This window comes from Rhinatrema bivittatum, chromosome 8 (genome assembly GCF_901001135.1).
Source record: "Rhinatrema bivittatum chromosome 8, aRhiBiv1.1, whole genome shotgun sequence".
In the NCBI taxonomy this organism is placed as follows: domain Eukaryota; kingdom Metazoa; phylum Chordata; class Amphibia; order Gymnophiona; family Rhinatrematidae; genus Rhinatrema; species Rhinatrema bivittatum.
This window is the reverse complement of record NC_042622.1, coordinates 272,545,963-272,569,155: the sequence shown is the minus strand read 5'-3', so window position 1 is coordinate 272,569,155 and position 23,193 is coordinate 272,545,963. Positions and strand designations below refer to the sequence as shown.

The following is a 23,193-nucleotide window of genomic DNA, read 5'->3' as shown; positions in this document are numbered from 1 at the left end:
GCTCTCATTTTCTCTGATAAAGTGAAACATCTGACAGATTCATTCAATGGAAATGCTCAGATTTCCATGAGTACTCCCCTAATTGATGAAGGAAAGTGGGAATATTTTGATCAGGTCTCTAACAGTGAGATTTTGGATGCTATAGTGAATCTTTGTGATATCTTTTGCACACTTAGTACTTGTTCTAATTTTCATTTAAAGACTTGAGAGCTGATCTAGCAGAGTTTTTAACTTTGATAATTACCGGTAATCTGTCAATGTCTCATGGTATAGTCACATCTGTGCACCCAGTGTTGAAGAAAACCTCTCTTGATTGTATTGATTTTGCCAGCTATAGATCCATTTCTACCCTATCTTTCTTGGCCAAAGTTTTAGAGAAGGTTGTTCTGAATCAATAAAATTCTTACATTGAAGAAAATAATTTGCTGGACTGTTTTCAATTTTGTATTTGTTTGGTTCATGGCACAGAGACTCTACTTCTATCTATTGTCAATGTATTTCATCATGGCTTTGATAATAGGACACATTTTTTTTCTTAGTACTTTTGGATATCAGTGTGGTTTTTGATACTTTGGATCATGATATTCTATTAATTTTGCTTCAAGATGTTGTTTTTCTCATCTGTTCTCCTCGCTTAGTTTCCCTTATTTCTTTTAGATTTGTTTTAGCAAGTAATAAATGGCATATCTTTTTTTTTAGGCTAGAAACGGGTGTTCCTCAAGAGTCTGCCCTTTCAGCAGTTTTAATTTGTACGTGTATCTTTTGAAGATGCTTAAACAAAATCTCTTGTTGCCTTAGCTCTATCAAGGAGTGTATTACTACTTAAGTGTTACTTAATGTGAATAAAACTGAAATTTTATTTCTCTCGTTTTTCACCCAAAGAATAGATTTAAAGGATATGATATTAAGATATCTAGAAAAATACGTGTTTCTTAGCATCCAGTCAGATGAATCCAGAACAAGTAAGTGGGTTATGCACCTCTACCAGCAGATGGAGACGGAGCAAACTCACAATGCAGTGACATCAGCCTGCCAGTATTTCTCCGTCTCTAGCAGATGGTGGGCGTGCATCTCCCCACTGGGGATTGCTTCATTGTAAAGAAAAAGAGAATTATGGAAATAAATTCACCCAACTCTCTTGTGGTGATACCAAATGGTCCCTCCCATAGTTGAGAATTCCTGAGGTGATTTATGTGGTCCCTCAGATGAGTGCCTTGGTTCGGTAGCTGGTTTCAGCTGGCGTGGACTTAGCTGCTTGAGCAGCTGAAAGGCAGCGGGTACAGGAAACTGAGCTCGGCAGTGATGGCATGTGGCTCCCCCCCCCCCCCCCCCCCCCCCCCCCCCGCGCAGCCAGACTGTCTCTATACTCAGCCAAGTAAGACTGAGTTTCAGTAAGTTTAAAAAAAAAAAGAAAATAGTATTATACAGAGACCTAGAAGGAGGTTTTTGTTGTGTAGGGCTTCCTCCTTCCCCTGGTCTCCATACTCGGTGTGCTGGTCTGACATTCGTTCCGCTCCATGGGAGATCGAGGAACGTGGGCAGCTTAGTGGGTTGAGCAGCCTCCTTAGGCTAGGCCCTGTTCCGAGGCTTTTCGTTGCATGCCGTGTGGTAGACCGCAACTTCTTTTCGTGCCCTCTACAGGATTGTCTGTCCAGTGTGTGCATCTAGCTGTACGCCCAGTTTTTTGATACACAGTCAGGCCTTGTAGTCTGTGCATCCATGTTAAGTGACGCCGAAGTGGCTGCTTGCTTTTCTCTGCACACCAGTAGTACAGTATGTTTAAGATTTTTGGGTGTTTATTTTATGGGCACTTAGGTAGGGGCCTAAGTGTGTGACGTATAAGTATTGGATGCATAATTTTTGGGCGCCTAGGTTGAGCGCACATATAAAAAAGAAAACAAAAAGCTAGATGCATGCCTCCAGCTGCTGTTCAGTGCACTGTTGGCCATAATGGTGCCCATACTTTAGAAGCCCTATAACTGTCTAATGGAAGATTTTCTCGATTTTTATGTTATTTAGAGATCTTTACAGTACAGAGTTTTGCCTAATGCTTTAATATTTTTCTGTTTCTAAAAATATTTCAAATAATACCAGCTTCAGTTCTGATAATGCTACATTTAAAAGTACGAGCCTATCTATATTGATACTTTGCTAGATGATTGTCTTATTTTGGTTTAGTTATCTCTATGGGATTCATTTTTTATTAATTTTAATTTTTAATTTTATAATTTGTATTGTATATTCAGTTATCGAGTTTTTAGTCATGGTGTCAACACATTTTCATGTTATTTACCTTATGTAAACATTATAACACTGGTAAACAAATTTCTGGGAATATTTTGTTTCCTCCCCCAACCTTCGGTGAAACAAGTAGATTTTAACAAGCTGAACACAAATATGCATTTATTATGTCTGTATCACGTACTGTTTGCCAGAAAAGTGTGATATACATTAAGCATTGATACGTGTCTGTAGCGGCATAAGCTATAATGGCAATGTTGGCACCAGAAAACAAAACTAAAAATGTTTTGCTGCAGATTTTCGTTTGTAATCACTGTCCGACGCTTCGCGGATGAGAGTCCAACAATAGTCACCCAGCATGGAGGGTTCCATGCTTGGGTGACTATTGTTGACTATGCTTGGAGTTGACTATGCTTGGAGAAGAGACGGCTGAGAGGGGATATGATAGAGGTCTTTAAGATCATGAGATCATGAGAGGTCTTGAACGAGTAGATGTGACTCGGTTATTTACACTTTCGAATAATAGAAGGACTAGGGGGCATTCCATGAAGTTAGCAAGTAACACATTTAAGACTAATCTGAGAAAATTCTTTTTCACTCAACGCACAATAAAGCTCTGGAATTTGTTGCCAGACAAGGTAGTTAGTGTAGCTGGGTTCAAAAAAGGTTTGGATAAGTTCTTGGAGGAGATGTCCATTAATGGCTATTAATCAATTATACTTAGGGAATAGCCACTGCTATTAATTGCATCGGTAGCATGGGTTCTTCTTAGTGTTTGGGTAATTGCCAGGTTCTTGTGGCCTGGGTTTTGGCCTCTGTTGGAAACAGGATGCTGGGCTTGATGGACCCTTGGTCTGTCCCAGCATGGCAATTTCTTATGTTCTTATGTTCTTGCCTTGATACTGTTTCTCCATTTTGACAATGTCTTGATGAAACCTTTCACCATGTTTGTCACTCACAGCGCCAAGGTTGTCTGGGAAGAAGTCCAAGTGGGAATGAAGAAAATGTATCTTCAGTATCACGTTGCACTTCATGAATTTGTATGCCTGAAGCCGATTTTCAACCTCTTTGACATAGTCTGCTGCCTTATAGTTGCCTAGAAAGTTACAAACGGCATTCTTGAAGGCTGTCCACGCAACATGTTCTGTAGCTTGCAGAAGACCATCAAAGTGGCTGTCCTTCATCACAGCTCGGATTTATGGGCCAACGAAAACACCTTCTTTTATGCGTCGTCATGGAAACAAGTTGGAATCTTGCAGCTGAGCTGGGGCTTGCCCGAGCAAGTTCTGGCATGATCAGGCAGAGTTTCTTGGTGTATTTTAAAAAAAAGTTAGTCTCTGTTATGTTGCTTATGGCTGTCAAAAATATGACATGCTATCCTTCTCGATGCTGGACAATGCTTGGGCCGAGCAACATCACCACTGCCATCGGCACTGTTCTGCACAGTTTTGGCAGTCCTTGGTGCTCTAGAAACACCGGAACGAGTTACAAAGAATTCTGCACTGGCGTCATAAGACATCGAGCCGCTGCGACGAGGGCCGGGTTCATGAGCTCGTTAATCGGCTCCCCTGTTCCCGAGGCGTGCCCCACCGACATTGGTGGGGGATTGTGGCCCTCCACAAAATACTACCGTGGTTGCGCCAGCCACGCTCAGCCTGTCTCCTCTATACCTGCGCCACCATACCAGGCATCAGAGTTGAGACGGGCGTCTACGCCCTCGATGACTCCTGGAATCCACGGAGCCAGCAATCTTCACCGGCTCGTCCTTCGGCGATCCACGTTGAATGGTAAGTACCCGCTTCTGCGGAGTTCCATTGAGATGTGTTCTCTAATTTGAGCCACATGGTTCGAAAAGTTCTAGGTCATGTACCTTCCAAGAACCGTATTAGTGTCACATATCGCTATGCCAGCTATGTCAGCCACAATACCAAGAGAACCTCTCTATCTTTTCTTTGGGATTGCATCAGGGCTTCCTCCCTTTTTCAGCACGAGACTCTGTACTGATTAATGTTCTGGCTTCTGGTTCCTGCTTCAGAACCAAAGTTCCAGGTGCATTCGCTGATCTGCTAAACACAAGATCCAGCAAATACTGCCTCAAGTACAAGTCCACCTCGAAGCCTGATGACAGGTCTCGGTATCTTCTTGTACAGCACACCGAAATGCGGGTAAGACTTTACCGCTCACGCTCCCGTGGGATGTTACATGATATCCAGATTACATCAGCCCCTTCAGTTGGACACCTCCTGGTCTCCCAACTGGCTGGATATCAGAGCGCCCACCCCACCTTGTACCAAACTTCCTGGTACACTCCCCCAGACGCTACAAAGCGCAGAGGGGGAAGGGAGGGGGGGGTGGGGAGTTTTAATTACATTATTCTTTCTTTCAACAGAAAGTAGTTACTGTCTGCCCAACCTGGACCTCAGAAATACCAACTTTCTTCAGAAGGCTCAGGGAAAATGGTATCTCTCGTTACCATGCTTCTATATCGCAGTAAGTACATTTCCTGTTGATAGCAGGGCTGAATTAGCCATGCTGTCATGGGATCTATCAATCAGGTCCGGGAGGCGGAGCTTTATTAAGCAGAGGTTTGACTTTTTAGTCTCTGCGGCTGCGCGTGTGTTCCCGCTCAGGAAAGTAACATTCTCCTCAGTCTGTTTCTTTCTGTGCATGGGTTCGCACGCGGAGCTCAATTCTCAGAAGATGTCAGTCAGGATTTAAATGTTGTCGCTGCAGCAAGGTAATGTCGGTCACGGATGGCCATGACTGATGTTACCGTTGCCTCTGCGCCAACCACAATTCACGGGAATGCGAGTTTTGTGCTCGCATGTTCTCTAGGGCCCAAAGACAGCGGGCCTACAAAATGTAAGAGTTACTCAGCCTTTCGGAGCCATTGGAGGCTCATTTCTCGCCGGGACCTTCAACGAGACCCGCTCCCTCACACAGCAGAGCGGCATTGTGGGATCCTCCCCCCTCCAGGCCTGGAGGTAAAGAGGTAACAAGGCATTCGAGGCCGGATCTGATCCAACCGATCGGGATCAATCTGCCTCATTGAAACGGATGGCGCCGCATGATCGCTCGAGACGGGCGCAGGAAGCGACGCAAAGGGGAGCGACCACGGCCGTTAATAACATCAGAGCAGTCGGCGCCGCTGTCTCCAATACAAGCCGTGGAGCTGCAAATTCTATCAAGCGCCACAGCGCCGAAGATTCCGGCGCATACGACGGCGCCGAAGACGATGACTCACAAGACGGCGCCGAAGATGTCTGCGCACATTATGGCGCCAAAAACCTCAATTCGTACGGGTCAAGGAGACCAACACCGGATAGGCAAACTCTTCCGGCATTAAAGATACATAAATTGAAACACTCAAGCCAAGAAGGCTTAAAACTGAGGCATCAATCCCCACAATTATCCCACTCAACTTCGTGACTGTACGCCACGTCGTTCAGAGACTTCACCATCATCAAGGGGATCTAGACCAAAACATAAGAGACTGTCACCAGCAAGGGATAGACTTCATGTGGCACCCGTACTGACCCATCGCCATAAACATCATTCACATCATAAAACAGTTCCACATAAAGATACAGGATGGGAAGTTAGCCCCTCTACCTCCATCTCTTCTAGGAGTAAACATCCTAAGGCACCTTCACATAGATCAGTGATACACCTTAGATCTTCTAATGCATCCATGTCTTCAAGCACCTCTTCTAGAGGAACAAGAGATAAAATTCACAAACCAAGTGACGTCTCAGCTACATTACCTCCGCCAATTTATATATTTATTTAAAAACTTTTCTATACCGTCGCTAAGTTATATACCATCGCAACGGTTTACAAATAGGCACATAGACTAAGGTTAGTAAATCTAGGATATTGTACATTCTAACAGGTGCCAATTTAGTTCGGTTACAATTTCATAAATAAAATCATTATTTGAGTAATGTTGGTCAAGTCCAGGTATATTATTGAGTTACTATCTCTTTGAGATATTACTACTTAAACGTAGGATTGAGTAAATTCATTCTCATCTGCATTACTCTGTACTTTCAATCTCTACCCTCCACACTCTTTAGTGAAGGCTTTTTTAAAGAGCCATGTTTTTAAATTTTTCTTAAAAGTTTTGAGATTATTCTGTAATCTGAGTTCAGGGGGCATCGTGTTCCATAGTATGGGCATCCGGTAGAGCCGAGGCCACATCACTCACCAAACCAAACAGGTAAATCTATCATGCCTCCTAAAATGAAAGAGGCTTTTTGGCAGCTATCGCAGTCTCTAGCGGGTTTCATAGACTAATCAACCATTGGTAAGTTCTAGAGAACAGAGTGTTCATCTATCTAGAGAACCGTCTGTAGAACCTCCGTCATCACCGGTACCAGATCGACCACATTCCCCAATTACAAAACAGGACACACCTGTGGATTCCACATCTCCACCAACATCTCCTTCATCCTCTACGGGGTTTCCTTCGGACCCACAGGAACAACCACAGGAACCATACTCTCTGCCAGAAGATCTTTTATATCCAAAATTCTTAGAAAAGCTGGGTACCATCTTACATTTAGACATGCAAAAGGAATCAGATCCTAGATCAGAATCTTTCACCCTTACGAGTGGGAACGCGATCAAAATGTTGCCAACCGACTCTTCTCCATTTGGGGTCTTCCTCAAATAGACCTCTTTGCAACAGAACACAACAAGAAAGTCTATCTCTTTTGCTCAGTGTATCCCAGCGCATGCCGGCTGACACAAGATGCTTTTCTCCTGGACTGGTCTCAGGACCTCTTGTATGCGTTCCCTCCTATTCCACTGATCTCCCGCACAATACAGAGGTGCATCGAAGACAGTTCGAATTTGATCCTCATCGCTCCAGCATGGCCACATCAACCGTGGTACAGCTATCTAGTTCAACTATCAATTTGCAAACCGATACCTCTAGGAAATGCCCCGACCCTCCTCATCCAACAACGAGGATCAATGCTCCATCCGCTCCACGCATCACTGAATCTCATTGCATAGAGATTGAAAGGGTCACGTTCCAAAATCTGAACACATTGTTATGAAGTGCTAGGAGAGCAGTTCCACTTTCTAGGGGATTGTGTGTCCTTGGGCCATGGCTCGACCCCAGAGGAACTCCGAAGAGGTGCCGAGGCAGGCGATGCATGCCCGAGCATGGGCTGGACTGAAGACAGATGATGGAATCCGGAGCAGGGACAAGGCTGGAGCGAAGACAAGGATGACTGAAGGTACTGACCCTCCACCTGACCTGCATGCTTTGGGAAGACCAACAACGCAATGGTGGTCTTTGAACAGTCCTCCAACCATTCCAAGCCCTTTCGGAACTGCCGCTGGGTAACGACAAGAAGCGGCAGGCCGGACCGAGGTCAGGGGAAAACGAAGACCGGAACATGAAGATTCAAATGAAGACTCAGGTGAAGATGTAGGTACTTGAACGACGACAAGGAGTCAGGAGCGAGGTTCTGAAGACAAGGAGTCGGGGTCAAGAGCTGGGTTGAAACTGCGACGCAGCGCGCCCTACACAGCCCACCCGCGGGGCTGGTAGAGGACCACGCTGGGAACTATGTAGACTCTAGACGAGATAGTGGAGTAATGAGAGGAACATGTCCCAGAAACTGAAGAGGCTTGCACCGGGGCGTGCCCTACACAGCCGCCAGTGGCTGGTCACGGACCACGCTAGCATGGCACAGGTTCTGGCAGAGTCTTTGACATGGATGGAGCAGGAGCAAGGAACTCCGTAGACCAGAGACAAGAATTCAAGTGGAAGTCTCCCAGAGGCTTGAGCTGCGGTAGTGAGGAAGGCATTGTTCCACGAAGTGCCCTACTCTCTCCACCCATGGGGCTGGTCGCGGACCACGACATGGCATGCCAGGAAAGGTAGCGACAAGGAACCAGCGGTTCAGGACATCTAGACTAGAACACGGACATCAGGAACGGAGGACGGACATCTGGACTGGAACATGAACAAAACTAGGAGCTCCCACGAGGAACAAGGAACACAGGACCTTGAAGAAGCGATGCAACAGTGAGACTCCTGGAGCGAAGGACAGGAAGATCCCAGGAGCGTCTAACTCCTTGTGAAGGCAAAGCTGGACTGAATGCTGAGCTCTTTTGTAGGGCTGAAGAGGACTATGCCTGGGGAGGAGCTCGCAGGGTCCAACCTGGCTGGCCCTTTAAATACAGAAGAGAGGCTCGCGCCCGTGCCTAAGGAGAGCTGGAGAGGAGCAGACACAATGGTGGCGTCCTAGCCACGTGGAGGGCCCAGGATGGAGCAATGCAGGCTGCAGAAGTGGCTCCAGCCGCGAAGAAAGAAGAGCAGGAATGTTGCAGGCACTGGCAGGGACGGCTTCCCTGCCTGCTGAAGACCCTGGCAGCGGCAAGGACAACTCCCCTACCATCTGAGGACCCTGGGAAGAAGCAGGAGCGGCTTCAGCAGACCCAGCCGCTTAGGAAGGCTCCCGGCGCTGACTCAGTCCTGCCGCGCAGGGCAGATGACTGCTGCGGCCTCCAGACCATGGAGGATGGCGGTGGAGCGCCGCGCTGAAGAACAGCTGAGCAGAGAAGCATGTCAGCAGCCCGACTGGCCGCGCAGGTAGGGGGCCTGCCTGCGCTCGTAACACACATCACCTCAACGCACAATTAAACTCTGGAATTTGTTGCCAGAGGATGTGGTTAGTGAAGTTAGTGTAGCTGTAAGAACATAAGAAAATGCCATACTGGGTCAGACCAAGGGTCCATCAAGCCCAGCATCCTGTTTCCAACAGTGGCCAATCCAGGCCATAAGAACCTGGCAAGTACCCAAAAACTAAGTCTATTCCATGTTACCATTGCTAATGGCAGTGGCTATTCTCTAAGTGAACTTAATAGCAGGTAATGGACTTCTCCTCCAAGAACTTATCCAATCCTTTTTTAAACACAGCTATACTAACTGCACTAACCACATCCTCTGGCAACAAATTCCAGAGTTTAATTGTGCGTTGAGTAAAAAAGAACTTTCTCCGATTAGTTTTAAATGTGCCCCATGCTAACTTCATGGAGTGCCCCCTAGTCTTTCTACTATCCGAAAGAGTAAATAACCGATTCACATCTACCCGTTCTAGACCTCTCATGATTTTAAACACCTCTATCATATCCCCCCTCAGTCGTCTCTTCTCCAAGCTGAAAAGTCCTAACCTCTTTAGTCTTTCCTCATAGGGGAGTTGTTCCATTCCCCTTATCATTTTGGTAGCCCTTCTCTGTACGCTGTGTTTAAAAAAGGATTGGATAAGTTCTTGGAGGAGAAGTCCATTACCTGCTATTAATTAAGTTGACTTGGAAAATAGCCACTGCTATTACTAGCAGCAGTAACATGGGATATACTTAGTTTTTGGGTACTTGCCAGGTTCTTATGGCCTGGATTGGCCACTGTTGGAAACAGGATGCTGGGCTTGATGGACCCTTGGTCTGACCCAGTATGGCATGTTCTTATATTTTGATCGCATCCAGGAAACCATCAACATGACAGAACTATCAATGCAAATGGGCATGTTAAGTATCCTGGTGTTCCTCAGCAAAGGCAGACCCACTAACGTGTCCACTTCTTCTAAGTTACCTTCATCTACTTTATACTCAAGGTCTGGCCACTGCCTCTCTTCGTGTTCACCTTAGCGCCACAGCAGCTTACCACACTCCCCTCAACTGGGAATCAATAGCCTGTCATGCTTTAATTTCTCGCTTTATGAAGGGTGTTCTACATCTATGACCCCCCCCCCCCTTAAAGAAACCACCAGTGCCATGGGATGTCAACCCAGTTCTGGAACAACTCATGTTACCACTTTTCGAACCAATGGACAACTGCCATCTTCGATACGTAACCTGGAAAGTCCTATTTTTAGTCGCCCTTACATCCACAAGGCGAATTAGTGAACTTCAAGCGCTAGTATACTACCCACCTTATCTTGAATTCTGCCATGACAAGGTGACACTACGTACAAATCCTAATTTTCTTCCAAAAGTGGTCTCCACCTTTCACTTAAATCAGACCATTACTTTGCCAACATTCCATCCAAAACCGCACGCAAATGACAATGAGCGACGTCTCCATACATTAGACTGCAAATGTGTACTTGCATATTACAAGAAACGAACTCAGTCTACCAACAGACATTCACAACTTTTCCTTTCATTCAGTCCAAACGCTCCAGGACTTCCTGTATCTAAACAAACTTTATCATCCTGGATCTCTAACTGCATCCATTTCTGGTACCAAAAATGTTCTGAAACCTTATCCTCCACACCCAAAGCCCATCAAGTACGAGCAATGGCTGCCTCCGTCGCACATCTTCATAGTGTACCTATCTCAGACATCTGTAAAGCAGCCACAGGGTCATCACTGCACACTTTCACTTCTCATTATTGTTTAGACAAACAAACCAAAGATGATGCAGAGATGGGGTGGATAATCCTATCCAAGAGCAATTCTACTTCATCTCATTTATAGGAACTGTCCTCCTATTGTATAGTATCGAGCGTTCAATTACATATAAACAATTACATAAACTACACGCTCAATACTTAAGCTGGTGACTCCCAGACAGCAAGGCTAATTCAGCTGCTTATCTATGGGGAAAAAAGCAAGTTTGCTTACCATAAACGATGTTTTCCGTAGATAGCAGATGAATTAGCCATGCTGACCCACCCGCCTCCACAAACAGTTCGGCATTGCATTTCATCTTGCTTTGACACGGACTGAGGTGCCTCGAGGAGACACGGCTGGTTTGCAGGGAGTATCACCTCACCAAAAGACTTTGGGTGATCTTAGAGAGCTCTGCCACCTAGTGGCATGGAGGATGTACCCAGACAGCATGGCTAATTCATCTATCTACGGAAAACACCGTTTTCGGTAAGCAAACTTGCTTTTCTCTCCCGCAGACCTCTCTCGCCTGCCTCCCCTTCAGACCCTTCTTCTTTCTCTTAGCATCCTACCTATATCACCATCCCCTTTCTCTTTAAGAATCTCACCTGTTTCCCTATCCCCACTCCTTCTTTCTCTCTACCCAAATAAACGCTCAGAAAAAATAAAAACCGAAAATGAAGTTCCCCACACATACAGTTCAAGCTTCTCTTACTCGCTTACAGCAGCTCTTCATTTATCTATCTTTTCTTCTCTCAACTTATACCCTTCCTCGTGAACTCTGTTCATTGGTCTACTTGTTCTTACAGTGCCCTTCTTGTGCCTTTTTTTTAATATGGTTGAAATCTCTTTCAGATAGCATTTAGGACTACTGGATTCAATTTTCCTTAGCAATTAGTCTGTTTCAACTGTAGCAGTAGTCAGACTAACTTATAACATTGAATGTGCAGTTAGATGCAAAAGGATAGGAGTCCCTGTGGAGGAGAAAGGGACAAAGACTAAAAGGTTGTGCAGTAAATTGTTTTGATGCAAAACAACAAAAGTAGATCAAAAACTGAAATATTCTAGAAATCTCACAAATAGAAGGACATTTCAAAGTAGAAGCTTTTTTATCACCTATATTGCAAGGTCTAATTGAAACTGAATTTGTACATCTCATTTTGCATGTTTTATGCTAATTGTTTTAATTGTCTGACTCTTTTTAAATGCCATGAATTGTGCAAATGTTTTAGTATGCATTTTCTTCCCAATCAATTAATTCACTGTTTTAAATCATGTTGTATATATCAATATTCACTAGTAGAAGAGGAAGAGACAGCAGATGCACACATTTATTTAAATCTCTCTTCCAAAATTCACTTGTTGATTTTTAAAATGAAAGATGTATAGCAGAGTTACTTAAAAATGTATGTACCTGCTAAGCACTTACTATTTTTTTTTTTTTCAAAACAAATAGAATAAACCTGAATAGTTACTATAGAGTATAAATTCAGTCCTCTCAGAGCTTCTGAAAATAATAGATTACATAGTCTGTGTTTCAGATCTGGTTAATATGAGATAGGGGGAATTGGCTGGGGGATAGCATTGTTTAGTTTGGGAAGTATTCTGTTGGTTGCTCAGCAACCAGCTCATGGAAACGGGAGTGGACTGTGTCACCCTTAGCAACCGTTGTTGCTCAGCAAACAATGTGGGTCAGTGCAAACAGAGCCAAGACTGTGGGCTCCAGTTTTTAATTGAACATCTGCATCTGTTTTTCTCTGATTAAGCAGTGTTTGAGTTTTGAGTTGTCCATGACAGGATATACTGTGGTCATTTGGATTTTTTCCTTACTATAAGGTACATGATCAGTTTCTCAAAACGAGATATTATTTTCTTTGACTTCTGGTTATTAAAGCATGAATTATGGCTTAATACTTATGAAACTGCTGACTGTTTTTTGTTTTTTTTTATTAAAGTAGCCCTATAAACTGTTGGTAAAAGTTATCTTTATAATGGAAAAATATACAGAAGTTTGTACTAGGACTATACTAAATTCTTCTCCTATAACCGTGTACTTTCTTCCTCTCTAATTGGTTCCACTCCTCAGAGAGGCACAGGAACACGTTTTAATTTTTGTTTTAAAATTATATTTAGAAAGTCCACTTTTAAATGTTCTCATGATTTTGCTATTTATTTTTTCTTTTACTTTATTTTGTAAAATTTGCTTTCCCGGCTTGTGTTCTTATTTATTCTGCTATAGCTCAACTTTTTCACATTGCTGAGACTAGCTGTATGACATTGGTGGCCTTAGGTGCTGCTGCTGATGAGGTTGTCCTTTTCCTTTGGATTTTCAGTTCAGTAGAAACCAATGCTGAGATCTTGCATCATGAGTCTTCATTCATAACCACCTGGAGATTTTCCACCTATTTTTATATTCTCTCCCATCTTATTCTAGTCCATTCATTGCTCCTTCTGGAACTCTGCAATCCTATTTTCTACATACCCCACCAGCCCTTACCACTGCACTTGGAGTCTATTCCAGCCATGTTTAAGTTCTTTCATGGTTTTGGTTGGTGGAACCTCTGCCAGTAGGCTGCTGCAGACATCCATCGCTTTCTCAGTAAAGAATTATTTTCTTGTATTTCCTTTGTTGCTTCTTTCCTGCAACTTCCCTTGCCCTTAAATGTCCTTTTTATGTGGAAAATTTTTACCTTCCCATACTTTAGTGAAGCCTATCATAGAATTTGAAAGTTTCTTTTAAGTGTGTCCGTCCCCCCCCCCCCCCAAATCATCCTTTCTGACTTCCAGTAGTGAGTACATTTTGAGTGCCTTTAGCCTTTCTTTGTAGTATTTGTTTTGCAGGCATTGCATCATTTTAATAGCCTGTTTCTGAACAGCCTTCATCCTTTCAATGTCTTTTTTGATAGTATGGCTTCCAGAACTGAACACAGTAGTCAAAATGGTATCTCACAAGTGACCTATAACAGAGGCAATGTTACCTTCTTTTTCCTGCTGATAATATCTCTACTTATGCAACTGAGCATACTTTAGCTTTCCCAGTGGCTTTATTTATTACATTGATTGGCTATTCTCAGTTCATCTTAGATGACTAATTCTATATCTTTCATGGCTAACAGTTTCCAATTCTTGTCTTTTTAATTAATATATATATATATATACATATCTGTGTGTGTGTATGTGTATATATATATGTACCTGAGTTTTTGCCTCTACGGCCAACTTCTTTTCAAATTCTTTCTTAGCCTGTCTTATCAATGTCTTACATTTAACTTGCCAACGCTTATGCATTATCCTATTTTCTTCTGTTGGATCCTTCTTCCAATTTTTGAATGAAGATCTTTTGGCTAAAATAGCTTCTTTCACCTCCTCTTTTAACCATGCCAGTAATCGTTTTGCTGCCTTTCCACCTTTTTTAATGTGTGGAATACATCTGGACTGGAAAGAAGATAGATGCCAAGGTCTTTTTCAATTCTTTATTGAAGTGGAGACGTATTCAATTATTTAAAACATTTATTATTTAAAAAATAAATAAATGAATGTAAATAAAAATCAGTCGTAAAAAATATTAATAAATAAGACATCATTATTAAACTTCAAATATTTAACATTTTTTTTTAGTGAATGTGACAAAAACCTCTATGATAAAAATTTGCCTATAAAATTCAATTTCAATTGTCTGAATTCTTAATTTAATTTATACATATCAAGGGAAATTATGTGTAATAATCAGAAGTACTAAAAAATATCTTGCGATTTTCTATAGTTTTTAAAAAAAATCTTTTTCATAAAGAATTTTTTTTTTTAAAATAAATTTGTTACCTTGGATAAGAATGTTTTGGACTCAGGATTACTAAGCAAGCTTATAGGCTTGTGCATCGGATTGATCTGTGTATCTGTGATCCGCAGTAACTTTAAATCTGTAAGATTGTATAAACAAATATATGTATATTGTTGTTACTATGAATTTATATTTTTATTATTGAGGCTGTCCATTTTGATGAGTTGACTGACCTTGTCTCTATTGAAAGTGAATCTCCATCATGTAGAGTCAATTCTTCTATTAGCTCCTAAATGCAAAGGTCATTGTGGTTATATAGTGCAGTGATAATAATATATCGAAGATGCAAACCTATTTAAAATTAATGTGAACCATTGCGTGCCTAAGAAACCCCTAAACTTGTGCTTTTTAAATCATAATTGTAATCATTGACAATAGTACTGGGGAACATATACAGTGTATGTAAATATGGTTGTGTATTCAGACATAACTTTCCGAAATTTGAATGATGTTCTAATGCATTACTAATTCGACTTATAAAATCAAGCAGTGATCGCACCCTGTGCCGAAGGTTTGAAAGCCAAATTGTCTGGTATTTAAACTCCCTCAAATATACTTGTAAAACTAAAGACAGTGAATTTGTCAATCTCAGCAGAAAGACAGTGTGTCGGTGCAAGTGCAGCAAACTAATCAGCTCTTTTTATAAATTATGAAAGTGTTTAGGTTGCTCGTGCCAGTGAGAAATCATAGTGCTATAATTGAACGAGACGCGATGTGCAAAGAGCTTGTATGAAATTTTTTTTTAAGATGGTTACCATGGAATGTTGATAATATAGCCTACCCTACGTGAAACACATATACTAGATTCAAAGCAGCGCATATCACTTAACTTAGATTTGCTGAATGGATCTATGTACCATAAATGTATCATAAAAATATATGAAAACTGAGACGTGACTGCTAACCCTTTTTCAAAAAATTAATAAATTGTTTATCTTGCGCTTTGCTTCCAAAGTCTCCACTCCATATGACAAACTTTAGGGCTCTACTGCTTCTCCATTTTTAAACTCAAGTTTTGGCGCCAAAGGGAGCTGTCACTCATTGTCCCGATTAAAAAAAAACCAAACCAAAAAACACACGGGAAAGCAAAGAGAAAGTACTCTTCAAATCGAAGATAATCATACCTGTAAAGAATTTTTTACAATTTTAAATTTAAAATTAAAACGTGATTTGATTCGTTAGTAAATAAAAAATGACCTGTCAATCATGCTGGGGGTGTAGCTCTAACATGACGTTTCAGAAGACTGTGTGCTGCGATTGAATGTAAAACTTAGAGTGAATATGAAACTTATATATAGACCAAAAATAAAATATTCCATTTGAACAATATGAAATGTAAATTACATCTAAAAAATTAGAGAGTTGGATCAACAGTTAAATTTGGTCAAGGAAAACAAGCACATAAAGCAAAAAATTTTTATGTAAAACTAAAAAATGTAAAACCTGGTCCAAAAGTAACAAGTAAAAAGTCACAAGGTATAAAAATCACAGTATTAATTAAGAACTGGATTAAGAAAATTAAATATGTAAAAACCGTACAGGACAAAAGTAGGCAAAGTAAAACCATGAGGATAAGAAAAAAATTAAAAATAAACTCAAACATACTATAGGAAAACAGAGTAATCTATTTCAGCATTCAGACCATTAGGAGCCAAAGTGTCAAATTCATATATATATTTTTGTTCTAGTTGTAACAGTAAACGATCTACATTCCCTCCTCTCCAACTCAGTATTGGTTTCTGTATAACACAAAATCTATAATCATTGAATTTATGATTATACTCTATGGAATGCTCTACTAATGGTTTTGAGGTTATATGGCGATTGATACAGCTTTTATGCTCTATTATCCGTTTATTGAAATCTCTTTTCGTTTTACCTATATAGAATTTGTTACACGGACAGATCACTATATATATTACCCCTTTGCTTTTGCATTTAGTGAAAGTATTAAGTTTAAAGATTCTTTGCTGTCTCGGTATGTTTAAATGGTCTGTTTTTAAATTAATGTTACAAACAGAACATCTCCCACATGGGCCATGGCCAGGTGACCTGCTATCTCGGACTGACTTCAATGGTAATGCCGACGGAGCTAAGATATCTCTTAGATTCTTGTCTCGTTTGTTGGCCACCATTAAATCCCTATCTTTAAAAACTGGTAGAACCTGGATACATGGCGGACTTAGTGCCCATTGCAGTCTGGCAGAAGTGTCGTCTTTTCCTAATAAATAATGCTGCTCCTGCAGCTTGTTTGTGTTGTCCTGTCTTTCAAATTGTCAGGTTTTTTTTTGTGCCTTTTCTTGGTGCCTCGTGGGACCTGCATTTTGAGTCTGTGTGTGGTCCAGATAGGCTCAGACTATGAAGGAATCTGGGACCGGAACATTCCCATTGGTAGGGGAGCTCATCCTCACCTTGCTCTTGTGAGCTAGTCTCCATGGGTCCAAGTTAATCTTCATCTCTGGTGTCATGGATACATAGCTTCCTCTCCCACATGTGAGCTTGCTCTGGCAGGGCAGTCTCCTTAAAAGGATAAACAGTGGAGTGCCTCAGGGACCTGTACTTGGACCGGTGCTTTTCAATATATGTATAAATGATCTGGAAAGGAATACGATGAGTGAGGTTATCAAATTTGCGGAAGATACAAAATTATTCCGAGTAGTTAAATCACAAGCAGATTGTGATAGATTACAGGAGGACCTTGCAAGACTAGAAGATTGGGCATCCAAATGGCAGATGAAATTTAATGTGGACAAGTGCAAGGTGTTGCATAAAGGGAAAAATAATCCTTGCTGTAGTTACATGATGTTAGGTTCTATAATATCAGCTACCACCCAGGAAAAAGATCTAGGCATCATAGTGGATAATACTTTAAAATCGTCGGCTCAGTGTGCTGCAGCAGTCAAAAAAGCAAACAATCAGGTCGATACAGTAAAGTGTGCTCCGTCGGAGCGCACTGTCAGCCTGCTCTGGACGCGTGTTTTCCCTTACCCCTTATTAAGTAAGGGGAGGAAAACACGCGGCCCACCCGCGGCACCTAATAGCGCCCTCAACATGCAAATGCATGTTGATGGCCCTATTAGGTATGCGCGCGCGATTCAGTAAGTAAAATGTGCAGCCAAGCCGCACATTTTACTCTAAGAAATTAGCGCCGACCCAAAGGTCGGCGCTAATTTCTTCTGGCGCCAGGAAAGTGCACAGAAAAGCAGTAAAAACTGCTTTTCTGTGCACCCTCCGACTTAATATCATGGCGATATTAAGTCGGAGGTCCCCAAAAGTATAAAAAAAAAAAGTAAAAAAAAAAAAAAAAATTGAATTCGGCCCGCGGCTGTCGGGCTGAAAACCAGACGCTCAATTTTGCCGGCGTCCGGTTTCCGAGCCCGTGGCTGTCAGCGGGCTCGAGAACCGACGCCGGCAAAATTGAGCGTCGGCTGTCAAACCCGCTGACAGCCGCCGCTCCTGACAAAAAGGAGGCGCTAGGGACGCGCTAGTGTCCCTAGCGCCTCCTTTTCCCCGTTTTTCCCGCGTCACCTCATTTAAATACTGAATCGCCCGCACCGGCGAAGGGCTGGTGCGCGCGCCGGGAGATCGGGCGTTCGTCCGCTCTCCCGCGGTCTTACAGTATCGACCTGAATGTTAGGAATTATTAAGAAGGAAATGGTTAATAAAACAGAAAATGTCATCATTCCTCTATATCGCTCCATGGTGAGATTGCACCTGGAATACTGTGTACAATTCTGGTCGCCGCATCTCAAAAAATATATAGTTGCGATGGAGAAGGTACAGAGAAGGGCAACCAAAATGATAAAGGGGATGGAACAGCTCCCCTATGAGGAAAGGCTGAAGAGGTTAGGGCTGTTCAGCTTGGAGAAGAGACTGCTGAGGAGGGATATGATAGAGGTCTTCAAGATCATGAGAGGTCTTGAACGGGTAGATGTGAATCGGTTATTTACACTTGTGAATTATAGAAGGACTAGGGGACATTCCATGAAGTTAGCAAGTAATACTTTTAAGACTAATCAGAGAAAATTCTTTTTCACTCAACGCACAATAAAGCTCTGGAATTTGTTGCCAGAGGATGTGGTTAGTGTAGCTGGGTTCAAAAAAGATTTGGATAAGTTCTTGGAGGAGAAGTCCATTAATGGCTATTAATCAAGTTTACTTAGGGGTAGATTTTCAAAGGCTACGAGTGTAACCCGAGAAAATCTGCCCCTGTGTGCGCCGAGCCTATTTTGCATAGGCTTGGTGGTGCGCGCAAGCCCTGGGACGCGTGTATGTCCCGAGGCTTCGAAAAAGGGGCTGTCCAGGGGTGGGTCTGTGGCGTGGTGTCAGTCCGGGGGCGGTCCCGGGGTGGGTCTGTGGCGTGGTGTCAGTCCGGGGGCGGTCCCGAGTCCTCCGGCACAGCGGCCTGTGCCCCAGGGCATGGTTCGCCGGCGTGAGCAAGTTACGCCTGCCTTGGGCAGGCGTAACTTCTGAAACAAACGTAGGGGGGGGGGGGGGGGGAGATCTAGTTATGGATGGGGGGTGGGTTAGATAGGGGAAGGTGGGGGGAGCGGTAGAAAAGTTCCCTCCGAGGCCGCTCCGAAATTGGAACGGAGGCAGTATTCGTGGCTCAGTGCGTGCAAGTTGCACAGTTGTGCACCCCCTTGCGCGCGCCGACCCTGGATTGTATAACATGCGTGTGGCAGCGCGCGCATGTTATAAAATCGGGCGTAGATTTGTTTGCGCCCGCATGCAGGTTTTAAAATCTGCCCCTTAAGGAATAGCCACTGCTATTAATTGCATCACTAGCATGTGATCTTCTTGGTGTTTGGGTAATTGCCAGGTTCTTGTGGCCTGGTTTGGCCTCTGTTGGAAACAGGATGCTGGGCTTGATGTATCTTGGGGTGGCCTCTGTTGGAAACAGGATGCTGGGCTTGATGTATCTTGGTCTGACCCAGCATGGCAATTTCTTATGTTCTTATGTTCCCCGAGGAATCCAACATTTCAAAATTGATTCCAGTTTTACCATGTTAGCAATTTTATTGTAAATTCAGATTCTATGCTTTATTTTATGAACTTATTTTTTTTATAATTTATTATTTATTTAGCAAACAGACAAAAGAGAGCAATCCACATGCATGACACAAATAAACAAACCATATTTTTCGCTCCTTAAGGATTCAGAGGGGGAAAATTAAAAAAAAAAAAAAATGGTGTGCTAAACCGGCTCTGGTCCCGGGGCGACTGTGCATTTTATGGAGCAAATTAGGGGAGTGCATAAAATTTTTTTTTTTTGTCCCCATTTTGTTTTCGGGTCTGGGGAGGGCCATTTCGGTCCACTCCCCAGATCAGAAAACTTTTATTGTTCTCTTTCTGTGGGAAACCCCCAACCCCCCCCCCCCCCCCCAAAAAAAAACAACCTCCCATCCCAACCCTTTAAATTTAATTAACTACAAGCCCCCCCCCCCCCCCCAAGACCTGCCAAAAGCCCTTGGTGGTCCAGTGGGGGTCTAGGAGCGATCTCCTGCACTTGAGCCGTCAGCTGCCAGTAATCAAAATGGCGCCGACGGCCTTTGCCCTTACTATGTCATTTTTGGGGCCTCCGACTTTATAATATATATGAAGTCGGAGGCCCCAAAAAATAAAAAATTTAAAATCTGCCTGCGGGTTGGAAGATGGACGCTCAATTATGTCGTCGTCCGTTTTCCGAACCCGTGATTGTCAGCGGGATTGAGAACAGACGCCGGTGAAATTGAGCATCACCTCTCAAACCCGCTGACAGCCGCTGCTAGTGTCAAAAAGGAGGCATAGGGACGCGCTAGTGTCCTAGCGCCTCCTTTTACCGCGGGCCCTTATTTGCATTTTCTGTTTTTCTGAATTGCGCGCCCAGGAGAGCAGGCACTCGCCTGCTCTTCCGCGGGTTTTTCTATATCGGCCCGCATCTGATATTTCTCCTTTAGCTTTCACCAGAAAAATTTCCAGCTCCAGATGTTTGCTCACCCCCGCCACACCAGTCCTCATAAGTAGGAGGTGAAGAAGCACTTTTCCTCCAGTAGCAAATAACTTTATGTTCCCTGTACGTACCAGGATCAGTCCAGACGGTGGGTTATGTCCCCCGTCCAGCAGATGGAGTCAGATCAGAGCTCGAGAGTGTCACCTCATCTACCAGCGCACCCTCTGCTGGAGCTCAGTATCTTTCTGACTCCAGCAGATGCGAGTTGGGGAATTCAGTGCTTCCCCAGTGTGACAGGTTTTTGGTTTATTTTCGTTCTATCAACAGTTCTTCCTGTCATTTTGTTGGTTCTTTAACAATTTGGATCAAGTTTGAAAAAAAAAAAAAATAATAATAATTTTAAAAAGTAGTTTAATTTCTGAGGAGGCGTGCTTTCCTCTGCTCTGCCTCCTTCTGCGCTTTCCTCTCTATACGTCGGGGTAAGTGTGGTGTTTTTTCTGTACTATTTTTTTTATCTTTTCAGCTGTTTGCTTTTTCGGTCGGCTTTGCCGGCCACTGGGCACTTCGGTCCCGCGGCCCGGCAAGATTTCTCGCGGGCCTGGGCGCGCCGGCAGGGGATTTCCCGCCGGCGCAGGTGGACTCCTAGTCGGGTAGAGAGAGGCCTTTTGGCCCCCCCGTGGTGCGATTTTGTTTTCGGCCCCCCCCCGAGGCATTGCTTTTTCGCCGGCACGGCTATGCCGCGATTCTCACGTTGTGAGTCCTGTGGAGACCCGGGGTCTCGCTTTTCGCGGGAGGGACTCTGCCCTCGATGCCTTCCCGATGGGGATGGTGAGGCGCACACTTCGGGGGCGTTTCCGACGCCATCCTCGCCCCAGCCCGGGAAGCGTGGGCCGGCCACCTCTTCGCCGAGGGCGGGAAGGGCGGCCATTTTAGATGAGGTTCCGTGCGCTGCCATTTCGCCAGAGGATGAGAACGCAGTTAAGGGGCCCCCTCGCCTACACCGATGCCCCGAAGAAGGACGGCCTGCTCAGCTGCATCAGGGGGACCCGGCTGCTGCTGCTGCGCCTCCCGGTATGCCGTTTTTTTCTCCGGATTTTATTTTAAAAATGCACACTGCATATTTGCAGGGCCTGGCAGATCCGGGAGGTGCTTCAGCTGGTCCTACGGCGCCCAAGGTTCCTAAGCTTGCGCTCGCCCCTCCAGGGTCCCTGCCTCCGGCTGGGGCAGTTCCCGGGACCTCGGCCTTGCCATCTCAGCCACGGCTGGTAGGAGCGGCTTCCCCGTCGGGGTTTGACCCCTCGGATCCCTCGGACCCTTCACTCCCGGAGGGACAGACGGAGGGCGACGATCCTCGCGCCTTGCGAATTTTTCATAAGGAGGAGCTGGAGGATCTCCTTCGGCAGACCCTGCAGGAGCTGGATCTGGATCCCCCACCGGACCCCCCGGCACCGGTGGCTCCGGCGATCGCGACGTCATCAAAGAAGGGGGACCCAGTGCTGGCCGCTCTCAGACCTCGGGCAAAGGCTTTCCCAGTACATGAGTCTTTCCTGCAGCTCCTCACAGGGGAATGGGACGTCCCTGAGGCGTCGTTGAAGGTTTCCCGGGCCATGGAAAAATTATTTCTCACAGGACAAGCAGGATGGTTGTCCTCACAAATGGGTGACATCGAGGATGGAGCCCACCACGGAAAACTTCTGTCAAAGTTTAACAGAACTTTGACTGGCCCCTACTGGGCATGCCCAGCAAGGCACTGACCCTGCAGCCAGCAGGGGTCTCCCTTCAGTCTTCTTTTTTCCGCGCAGCAGTTGCCACGCGGTGAAAGGAGCTCTCTAACCACGTTCCTGACAGGAATTTGGAAATTAATTTCCTAAGAAAATTTGCCCCTCAGGGGTCTCCCTTCGACAAATTTTTTAGTCATCTTACGGAACCCGGTAAGTTTTTTGCCTTCTTCCATCGACTGCCGTCGATTTTGGCCCTTGAGGCCTGTTGGCACTTACCGATCCCCAGCCTAAATTTTGGCTTCAAGCCATGGCAACGGGGTTCCGCCGTTGTCCGGATTGTACCCGGACTATGTCCATCACAGACCCCCACAGGGTTTGTGTAATGTGTTTGGGTAGTGAGCATGATGTCCTGACTTGCACCAAATGTGCCTTAATGACACCCAAGGGTCGCAAAGCCAGGATGGAGAAGATGGGGCTCCTCTTCCATGCACCCACCCCAACGCCATCGATAGCATCGACGTCATCGGAACCGGCACCGTCGAAGTTGTACCATCATCGTCAACCCTCCAGTGACCGTCCGCCATCGATCGCTTCTCGGCCGTCGACTCCCGTCCCTTCCCCGGATGGGCGAGGGGATCGGAAAGAAAAGCATCGCCATCGACGGCACAAGTCTCGGCCTGTCGAGGATCCACAACCATCGACCTCTGCTCAAGCCGAGCCACCGACAAAGAAGCCGCGAACAGACCCGACACCCTCCACGTCTCGTTCGCCGGCATCGAGGAAACCCTCACCCTCCCGGGGTGCGGGGGCCGTGATCCCACCGGTTACGGTGGTCCCTCCGGCCCTACCTCAGCCTCCCTCTCCCGTCGAGCCGGGTATGGTTACCCCTGGTCTCCGGGCAGAACTGGAACGGCTGGTCCAGGAGGCCATCGAGAAAGCGATGAAGAAATTACAACCTCCATCGGCACCGTCTCCGGCACCGGTTCCATCGCCGCCCCCGGCACCGACACCGGCACCGGCTTCGCCACCGAGGAGGGAACCGACCACCGAG

General features: G+C 44.7%; 1 protein-coding gene across 5 annotated transcripts in view; it reads left to right on the top strand.

Annotated features, from left to right (window-relative positions):
* RFX2 (regulatory factor X2) overlaps window positions 1-23,193 on the top strand; it is a 705,663-nt gene that overhangs the window by 90,361 nt on the left and 592,109 nt on the right. Inside the window, exon 1 of one of the 5 annotated variants that reach the window (XM_029610913.1) lies at window positions 12,398-12,487. The exons of the other annotated variants lie outside the window; for them this stretch is intronic. The gene's annotated coding sequence lies outside the window, so the exon portion shown is untranslated. Of the gene's footprint in view, window positions 1-12,397; window positions 12,488-23,193 lie in introns of those variants that run through there. 5 annotated transcript variants of the gene reach the window in all.